We start from the raw sequence: 11,257 nt of genomic DNA, 5'->3' as shown, positions 1-11,257 counted from the left end.
ATTAGGCACGATCGGGGAAGGCGCAAACAGGAAGTCTGCCTCCCCGTCTTGTAAACAACCTAAAGCAAGGACCTGCTAACTAAGGTCGAGAGAATTTTTTCTTTTATTATTGGGCAAAAGACATTAATTTCACAATTTGGCACTAGAAGAAACTTTACTGGAGGATAAGAGCTAATTTTGGGAGCTGAAGTGCCACCCCCCCGGACCCGGGAGTGATCCGCGAGAGAGCCTGTTGAAGGTATTGAAGAGTTTGACAGCTGTCAAATTAGCTGTCAAGACGGAAAAAGAGAACTTTGTTTCTGCTGCTTCTGCTGGCTATATTTGTTACAATTTGACTATACTTTGTTGAAAACAAGGAAGAACTGATACAAACTAATTTGATTTTTGGATTTGAACTGGAAAGAATACCAAGTAACCAAAATCCCTCTAGAGGGGGTTTTGGGACATTACAAGACTGGCTGAAGGAGAGAAAATTCAAGCTAAATTGGACAGAGTCTTTGTTCTCTTGGGAAAGCTACAAGGCCAAATTGATGTTTTGGCTACAAATGTTGCAACTCTGGACTTAATAGTAAACAAATCCATTGAATTTAATAAGGAATTGACTCAGGAAGCCCATGCAGCTGGACAAGAAGAGAAACTTGAGAGTTTTGAGAGTGTGAAGAAAGAGATATATGTTGTTCCTGAGGAAAAGGAAGGAGGAGCTGTAACTTTGCAGATGATAAAGGAGAGCCAGAGGCCTGACATGATGGCTACAAAGGAAAATAAGAACTTGATGGTGAAAATTTGGTCTGAATTGGAGACTGAAGAATGGAGAGATCTCCTTATGCGGAGATCTGAAGACCCAAGGATTACAAATTTGATTAAGGTGGAAGTTGGAGCTTTGGAGACATTTGGATTTGAAAGGAGTAAGAAACAAGATTCAGGCTCCACTTTTAAGTATGGAGGTCTGGCTGGAAGAAACATGGACCCTATTGGACTGGAGCTTCTTCGAGATTTGGTGCTTAATACCAAGGACTATCAAAAAAACCGGCAGAGAGGAATTGAGAGAGAATTAAGAGCCTCGGATGTGAGGTCTCCAGGCTGATAGTAGATTGACTGATGGACGCTTGTTGGGGATTGGAACCGGGAAAGGGGGGGGTGGAGTTTGGGAATCCAAAGGGTGTATAATTATAATCTGTTTTGCTTTTACTTTGTTTTGTTATTTGTATGAGAATTGAGGAAATCGTGGAAGGGAGTTTAGGCCGACTTTAGAAAAAGGTTTTAAGAATAAGCACTGATGTATAATCATTGATGTTTATAAGGCAAAATTGGTTTTTCAAAATGAACTAAATATAAAATATAAAATATAAAAAGGTTAAAAATTAGGGACAAGAACTTGTTGAACCAACAATTTGAATTGGAATATAAGAGGGGGAGGTGTGGGGAAGTCAGGGAAATATGTTATTGAAAATAAGGATTGTGAATCCTATGTGTTTTTAAACTTTTTTGTTTCTTCTTTTTTGATTTTTTAATGTATTACAATGGAAATTTTTAATAAATATCTTTTTTTAAAAAAATGAGTGTAATTAGGACAAACTGTATGAAAATGCTTTAAAACAGGGACCCAGGTGAATTAAAAAAAATTAAGGGTTATATTGTGTATTATCCTCTTGAAGGGCAGGGATTTGTAATGCATGTGTTTCCCTTTAACGGTAAGGTAAGCTGCATGCATAAATCTCCATGTAATGAGATGAAATATGGCAGCTGGAGGAGAAGGATGGCCAACGCTGGAGAAAGAACTGTGAGTGGAGGGGTTGCATTTTTCCATCACTGGGACTCCCTGGGAAACTCACCAAAGCTACTCTACCTGGAACTGGTTGTGGAGAGTGCAGCTGACTGCTTAATGGGCCACAGCAGCCTGAGGATGGTCCATTCACCATGGACCTGCCCATAGAAAGCAGGTCTAGAATGAGAGACAAGATTGATGATCTCAACAGCATCCCTTCCCTTTTTGAGACTTTTTTGGGTAAGCTGAGAACTTGTTTGGACCTTGGATAAAAGCCAGGGTGGGTGCATGGAGTCCTGGGTGAGAACTGGGAGAGTGTATTCAAAGGCAAAAGAATTCATATTGGTTTATATATGCATTTTTTTTTTGTATGTCAACTGTGAATTTTTGTAATAGTTGTAGTTCAAGCTGTCTGTTGTTGCTTTATTCTTCTGTATACCGTTTAGAGATCTTTAAGCAGTATCAGTATAGAAATGGTGTTAATAATAATGATGATGATAATATTCACACTCTTTAAAAGTTCAGGATTTTTGCATTTAAAACCGTTTAAATTGTCACCCATTTTTTCCTTATAAAATTAAATAGCAACTAATGCAGAGCTTCCCACATTTCTGAGGGAATTGACTCCTTGATGGGCATATAAAGTTGTCATTGACCTCAACCAAAATTCTTAGGACAATATTCTTAATCTTATTATTAATTTACTATACCCCACCCATCCGACTGGGTTGCTCCAGCTACTTGGGGTGGTTTCCAACATAATAAAAACCCAGCAAAACTTCAGACATTAAAAACTTCCTGAAATAATGAAATATTGTCAAGAAATATCTTTATATAAAGATATTTATATATATATTGTCAAGAAATATCTTTATGATAGTCATCATGAACATGCAAAAAAGAGTTAAGGAATACTCTTCTCCTCGGGAATCATCTTATTAAATGCAGAAGTTCTTAATTGGCAAAGAAGGTGCACAATGTAAGGAATATAATTGACATTTTGGAGAAGTTGGAAGTGAATATAAACACTAAGGCTGTTTTGATATTTGTGGATGCCGAGAAAGCCTTTGACAACATTTCTTGGAGTTTTATGTTGAAGAACCTCCGGGGGATGGGGGTAGGCCAAGGGTTTGAAAATGGTATAGGTGCAATATATTCTGAACAGAAAGCAAAATTAATTGTAAATAATGTTGTAACAGAAGAGTTTAAGATTGAAAAAGGGACACGACAGGGGTGCCCTATTTCCCCATTACTTTTTATATCGGTCCTTGAGGTTTTGCTTAATATGATCAGGAGGGACCAGTTGGTTAAAGGCATTCAGGTCGGAGTCAAACAATACAAATTGAGAGCATTTGCAGATGACCTGGTACTTACATTACAGGAGCCAGAAGCTAGCACGAAAAGAGTTTTGGAAATAATCCAAGAGTTTGGTCAATTGGCAGGATTTAAATTGAATAAGTTAAAGACTAAGGTATTGGAGAAAAATCTAACACAGATTGAAAAAGAAAGGTTTCAGAATGAGACGGGGTTGACTGTGGCTAAAAAAGTGAAATATTTGGGTGTGAATATGACAGCTAAGAATGTGAATTTATTTAAAGACAATTATGAAAAAACTTGGACAGAAGTGAAAAAAGATCTAGAAATATGGTCAAACTTGAAGCTTTCCTTGTTAGGTCGAATCGCAGTTATAAAAATGAATGTTTTGCCAAGAATGTTGTTTTTGTTTCAAACATTACAAATAATGGATAAAATGGACTGTTTCAAGAAGTGGCAGAAAGATATATCTAAATTTGTCTGGCAGGGCAAGAAGCCCAGAATAAAATTTAAGATATTAACGGATTCAAAGGAAAGAGGGGGGTTTGCCCTGCCAGACTTTAAATTGTACTATGAAGCGGCAGCTTTCTGCTGGCTAAAAGAATGGCTGCTTCTTGAAAACACAGACATTTTGGATTTGGAAGGATTTAACAATATTTTTGGGTGGCATGCATATTTGTGGTATGACAAGGTTAAAGCGCATAAAAGTTTCAAAAACCATATTGTCAGAAAAGCACTGCTGAATGTCTGGGTTAAATATAAGGACTTGCTGGAAAATAAGACTCCAAGATGGTTATCACCAATGGAAGCTAAGGCAGTTAAAAAGCTAAATATGGAGTCGAAATGGCCAAGATATTGGGAAATCTTGGAAAAGGAAGGGGACAAACTGAGATTGCAGAGTTTTGAAAAATTAAAAGGGAAGGTGAGAGATTGGCTACATTATCACCAAATAAATGAAGTGTTTAAACTAGACAGAAAAATAGGCTTCCAGGTGGAAAAATCAAAATTAGAGACTGAACTGTTAGAATCCAGTACTAAGAATTTGTCAAAAATGTATGATCTGCTGCTGAAATGGAATACACAAGATGAAATGGTAAAATCAAGTATGATTAAATGGGCTCAGGACATTGGTCATAACATCATGTTTGCTGATTGGGAAAAGTTGTGGACCACCGGGTTGAAATTTACGGCGTGTAACGCCTTAAGAGAAAATATAATGAAAATGATTTATAGGTGGTACATAACCCCAGTCAAGCTTGCAAAGATCTATCACTTGCCTGATAATAAATGTTGGAAATGTAAAGAAAAGGAAGGTACATTCTTTCACCTCTGGTGGACGTGCCCGAAGATTAAGGCATTCTGGGAAATGATTTATAACGAACTGAAAAAGGTATTTAAATATACTTTCCCCAAGAAACCAGAGGCCTTTCTCTTGGGTATTGTCGGCCAGGGGGTGTTAAAGACAGATACAACTTTTTTTATGTATGCTACAACAGCAGCTAGAATACTTATTGCAAAGTACTGGAAGACACAGGATCTACCCACACTGGAAGAATGGCAGATGAAGGTGATGGACTATATGAGCTTGGCAGAGATGACGAGCAGAATCCGAGACCAGGGAAGAGAAGCGGCGGAAGAAGAATGGAAAAAGTTCAAGAACTATTTAAAGAAATATTATAAAATTGGAGACAGTTAGAATGATGTTGGATTAAAACAAATGGTTACTATCAGTAAAGGTTATGACAAAGAGAATAAGGGTGATTAGCATAAATTTATAATAAAATAAGGCAAGATTTCGCTGAATAACTGTAAGAATTTGGAATACAGAAACGGGAAGTAAGAGGAGGTCGAGGAAGTAAGGTTTAGAAATTGGGTTATGAAATGGTACTTGTTTTATGTTTTATTATTGTTGAATGTTTGTTCATGTATGTTTTGTTTCTGTTATATAAAAAATTGTTCAATAAAAATATTATTAAAAAAAAAAGAAGGTGCACTCTGTACATGCCCACTGTGCTTCATTTCTGAGGCTCATCGTTCTTCATTAAACTTTTCACACTTATACCTCATAAAGTCTCTTCCAACCATAGGCCATTTTGGATCCCCTTTCAACTCCTTGGACTTCATTCACCCTCTGCACAGGTCTAGGGGTCAGTATCAACCACTTGGGGAAATGCTGATCTAGTGTAGCAGTAGAACGTCAGTTTTATAAGAAAGCAGACAGGTTGGCAAAAATGTATAGGATTGCCATTTAAGGCACCTTAGAGCTAAGATCCTTAGGTTATTCTCTTGGCTTTGATGGATCATAACCACTAAGTCAAGCAGTGAAAATAGATTTTCAAGGTGATGTAATTTTAGTTGGTCACTTGACTGCTGATTGCTGCAATCTACAAAATGGCTTACTTACTTGAACAGTCTTATCCTACTGTGCTTAGAGATGAAGAAATCTAATCCTTAAATTTTTGCGTGTGTGTAAAATCATGGTTTTGTTAACAAACTATGCACAGCCCACATCCAACCATTTTGGGCTTGCTAACAATGCCGTAAAACAGCAATTATAATAATATACTGCATTTTTCTTATAATGTGTTTTTTTCTGAAGCAAAATAAATAGATTAAGGTAAATAAGAGAGATATGTTCAGGGGCAATACATTTTCAATTTATTAACTAGCACCTGAACAAAACGCACTCCTCCACACACACACCCCTGTGCCAAGTGAAAAGGGGCATTTATGAATTTTCAAGCAAGGTAATGAGTGCCAGATTTATTTCTTGATAAGTACCTGTGGATTTGGTTGTATTGCTTGTTAACAGATGCAAGTGGGCAATATAACTATTACATCAGGCAATAACAGAAGAAAGCCAGTCAGTTTCTAAGCAACAGCTCAGCATTGGCCCCTTGTCAACACAGCTCTAAGATTTCCTCCGATAGTGTAAAATGAAGAGAAGTTGGACAGCAGTCTCTAATTTCCAGGAAAAGAACAAAGCATGAAACTGATGATTTACAAAATCATATTTTTGGAGATTTCTTACAAAATCCATGAAGCTAAAATTGAAAACTGTCAAACATTTCACTTCAGGAGCTGCTGAAACTTTTCCATTGTTCGGCAGTTAATCAGGCTGCTCTATCGCTTAGCAATTTGCTTATTACAAAATAGTAGCTTAACACTAGAAGCTTGACTGCTCTTCCATCTTTGTGAACTTCACTTTCTTAAAAAAACAAAACAAAACAAAACAAAGCTTCTGCATAAGTACCAGTGCAGTAATTTTCAAATGTTGGTCCTTCAGAGAACTCTTTCACACTGACGTTGTCTCCTAAGGAACCCCTTTAGGTCTGCAATGAAATGCTGCACTTTCCTGAGGATTCCAGGGCATGTTCTTGAGGCTAACATCACCCCATGGCACCCTTGAGGTCTTCTGCTCCTGTCTGTGAGATCCAACCCCATTCGCTGTCCCATTCATCATGAAGTGGTGAGCGAGCTTACCTCGTTCCCCCTAAAAAGTCTATAGAGTTGAAGGAGGACGTTAGAAGAGTGACACACTTTCCCACTTCCTCTTTAAGCTCTGTGTTCTTTTCAGGGCTCAGACTGGCAACTGAGCAGAAAGCAGTGGAAGGGAAAGAGAAGCATGTAGCACTTCACTTTCTCCCCAGCCTTTGCTCCTTTTCCCTTCCTGGAGTCTCCCAGATTGCAAATGCAGACACTCCAAGTATAACAATGATGATGATGATGATGATGATGATGATGATGATGATTTATTTATACCCCGCCCATCTGGCTGGGTTTCCTCAGCCACTCTGGTAGGCTTCCAACAAAATATTAAAATACAATAGTCCTTCAGATATTAAAAGTTTCCCTAAACAGGGCTGCCTTCAGATGTCTTCTAAAAGTCTGGTAGTTGTTTTTTCCTTTGACATCTGGTGGGAGGGTATTCGACTGGGTGGGCGCCACTACCAAGAAGGCCCTCTGCCTGGTTCCCTGTAACTTGGCTTCTCACAGTGAGGGAACCGTCAGAAGGCCCTCGGCGCTGGACCTCAGTGTCCAGGCTGGACAATGGGGGTGGAGACGCTCTTTCAGGTATACTGGGCCGAGGCTGTTTAGGGCTTTAAAGGTCAGCACCAACACTTTGGATTGTGCTCAGAAACATACTGGGAGCCAATGTAGGTCTTTCAAGACCGGTGTTATGTGGTCTCTGCGGCCGCTCCCAGTCAGCAGTCTAACTGCCGCATTCTGGATTAGTTGTAGTTTCCAGGTCACCTTCAAAGGTAGCCCCTCATAGAGCTCATTGCAGTAGTCCAAGCAGGAGATAACTAGAGCATGCACCACTCTGGCAAGACAGTCCACAGGCAGATAGGGTCTCTATCTGTGTACACATTTGGGGACGCTGGGAAAAAAACTTCACCAACCTTCATTTCTGTCTCAAAGTACATAAAGCTTGTATAATAGGGACTGTTCTTTCAAAGCCAGGTAGAGACCTTTTTTTATTCTCACAGCCCCTTTAAATCTAGTCCTGTTATGCCTGGTTTTTGTTTGTTTGCTTGTTTAAGGAAATCCCTGGAATATTTTGGTGGTGGTTATATGCCGTTGGAGTGGTTTTAGTTTTCTCTCTGTTTTATGTTGATTGTTTTAACCCTGTTTTATATGAATTGTATTTTATGGTTGTGTTGTTTTTATTATATGCTGTACATCATCCAGAGAACATTAGCTATTGAGTGACTAATAAATACAGTAAATAAATACATAAATAAACACTCAAGACACATAGCTCATTAGTGGTGCTTGCTGCTGCAATGCCACGCACCCATTTCATGGGTTCACTGAATACCCATTGGTCATATAAACATTGCTTTCTGTACTAATGTGACACACATTACACTGTTGGTTACAAATAATAAGGGACCCAAAGAGAAGGAGACCAGCACTTTTTGTTTTACTGTTCTGTTCAACTTAGAATGTTGACATTCTCTTTCTTTTACTCACAAACAATAGTCAAATCAGCAGTATCAGTCAATGATTTTATATGCTTTCACATAAATTGGCACATGGCATGAAAATGTGTATATATATATATATATATATATATATATATATATATGCTAACTAAAATCTTTTAAACCCTCCACAAGACTATTGATGGCTTCAATAATAATTGATGCCCTTTAATGGTCCGTCTGGATGTGGGTAGCGCTGTGGGTTAAACCACAGAACCTAGGACTTGCCGATCAGAAGGTCAGCGGTTCGAATCCCCGCAATGGTGTGAGCTCCCGTTGCTCGGTCCCTGCTCCTGCCAACCTAGCAGTTCAAAAGCACGTCATGTGCAAGTAGATAAATAGGTACCACTCCGGCAGGAAGGTAAACGGCGTTTCCGTGCGCTGCTCTGGTTCACCAGAAGCGGCTTAGTCATGCTGGCCACATGACTCGGAATCTGTACGCCAGCTCCCTCGGCCAATAAAGCGAGATGAGCGCCGCAACCCCAGAGTCGGCCACGACTGGACCTAATGGTCAGGGGTCCCTTTACCTTTACCTTTAATGGTCCGTCTAGCCACAAATCATGTCTCTGCTAGCAGTGAGTAGGATGTGCCACATAGATAACAGACCAGCTGTCCCTTAGCCAAGCATATCCCTTTAGCAAACCCGCAAGCAGGACCTGAGCAGAATAGCACTCTCCGCTCTTGCAGTTTCCAGCAACTGGCCTTCAGATGGACTCTGCAGGGGAGAAGAGAAAAATGTGAATTTAAATGGAATGTAAAATTATAACCAACCCTACCTAATAGCTAAAAGCATAAACTGTCACCGTGAGGGATTGTGGAAGGCTGTAGACTCCACAGAACGTTTAGTCCCAATGTCACTTCATCAGAGCATGATCTCAGCATTCCAGAAATGGGTGTTGGGGAGGCACTAGGGACTAGCAGCATGACCAAACCACAGCAGCTGGGAGTCTGTGTTGCGAGGAGTGACGAAGGAGCAAGGCAATATTTGTTTCCTGGTGAAGAGGGAAGAAGGCTATGGAGATAGATAGAAACTTTACTAAGCCAGGGAGTGGACATAGCAAATGCTTTGACCTCTGTGGTGAGTCAGCCCTCCCTAAACCAAGGTTGAGGCTGAAAGATATTGAGCTCTCTTGTGGATTGAAGAGATCCTGTATAGTATCTATAATGTCCTAGCAGAAAGGGAGGTCTTTCACGGTCACCTTTTTTGGGGGGGGGGCCTCCATCTCATGGCATCCATGAGGTCCAACTCCGAGGGCCTTCTGGCAGTTCCCTCATTGCGAGAAGCAAAGCTACAGGGAACCAGGCAGAGGGCCTTCTTGGTAGTGGCACCCGCCCTGCGGAACACCCTCCCATCAGATGTCAAAAAGATAAACAAGTACCTGACATTCAGAAGACATCTGAATGTGTTCAGGGAAGTTTTTAATGTGTGACATCTTAGTGTATTTTTTGTCTTTGTTGGAAGCTGCCCAGAGCGGCTGGGGAAACCCAGCCAGATGGGCAGGGTACAAATAATAAATTATTATTATTATTATTATTATTATTATTATTATTATTAGTCTTGAGATGTTGTGGCTGCAGAGACCAGTAACTCATAACTGCCTCCCACATTGTCTTTGGTGTGTTGGCAACACCAAAGTGACCTCTCCAGGCAACAAGCCTGGGCAGTGTGTATGGTAATCCTGGGCTGCCCAGATGACAAGACCTCCCTCTTGGCCTTGCTGATGTGGTCCAAAGGAAAGCAAAACAATACGTCTGGCACCAGCTTGGCTGCAGGAGTTGCTGGAAGGAGGGTACAAGGCACAATGCAACTGCCATAGGGACTCTACTAAGGAAGGTTTTGCTCCTCAGCCTTTTCTTCTTCTGAAGATGTCCCACAAGGTAGCAAGTACAGATTCTCTGGATGGAGAATTGCATCACAAAACTCAGAGAGAAGTGCGAATTTTGAAGGATAGCCTTGTTCCATTCCATCACTGTGCCATAAAACAGAACCCTGCATGCTATGAGTTACCGGTTTCTGCAGCCACAGCAGGAGCTGCGATTCTCCAGTCGTTTGACTTTAGCTCATATCATGTGCCATGGTCAGAGAGCACAATCCACCCAATTTTACACAACAAATACTTAATGCGCCCTATTCCAAAGATGGAGTGATGTTTGTAAAATAAGTTCTAAAGCCAATGCATTGGGGGAGCGGCAGGGAAATTATTGCCTCAGTAAGTATCAAGCAGGGGTTTACCTGGCTTCGAAAGCCTGATGTGCAGACTGTGTCCTTTGTACATGTTACATCTTCAAATATTCATTATATAAAAAACCCTGCATGCTTTGTAGATACAACCTAAGAGACTTGGCAAGGGGTAAAGATAAAGGACCACCATGTAAGCTTGTAAGCATCAGCTTTGCTATCATTGTCAGTTAATCAAAAGCCACTTGTTTTACTCCAAGCTATGCAAGGAATGCAAAGCAAGCTGGGAGATGGACACATTTACTAGCAAAGAGGTGCACAGCTGTTCAGGTGAGGAGGGCATCCACTGGTGTGCCACTTGTAAACCCATATGATCCCTGTAACAGGCCCAACGCCGTTGCTGAGCAGCTGCAATCTTTTCATTCTACCCTTTTACTGAATTCAGATAAAAGCACTTCGGTGTCAACAGATCTAATATCTCCCCCACCCTGCCCCGCTTGAGAGGGTCAAACGACATTTCCCCACAAGGGAACAAAAAACAGAGGCTGGATAGCTTGTGCTGGTGGCATTGTGCCAAAAAGAATGGAGGGGAATCCTAAGCAGCTTGACAAGGGCTCTGATGCCGAAAGAGAAAGAGAGACATGCTTAAAGACATAGAGGAATGGGGAGGGGGGTTCTGATTAGGCAGTTGGTGATATTTTACACACAGGAAGCAATGGTTTGTGAATTTTAGGTTTTCCATAGCAGGGGTTTTCCATAGCAGCAAAAGAAAACTGCCACTAGCCTGTCCTAGGCAGCTGTGTAGATGGAAGAAGAGCCATGGGTGGTGGAAAACATACTATGCGTGCTAGAGGTCCCTGGTGTTGCTCATCTGCCTGCAGGGCTTCCATAGGGGGGCTGGGGCTTCCGGGAACCACATCTTTCCTTTTGCAACAAAGGAAGGGGGAGGTGCTTGTTTTAGCCCAGGAATAGGCAAACCTGGCCCTCCAGATGTTTTGGGTCTACAACTCC

Source organism: Podarcis raffonei, chromosome 2 (genome assembly GCF_027172205.1).
Source record: "Podarcis raffonei isolate rPodRaf1 chromosome 2, rPodRaf1.pri, whole genome shotgun sequence".
Taxonomy (NCBI): domain Eukaryota; kingdom Metazoa; phylum Chordata; class Lepidosauria; order Squamata; family Lacertidae; genus Podarcis; species Podarcis raffonei.
The sequence above is the reverse complement of the archived record's forward strand: the minus strand, read 5'-3'. Positions refer to the sequence as shown.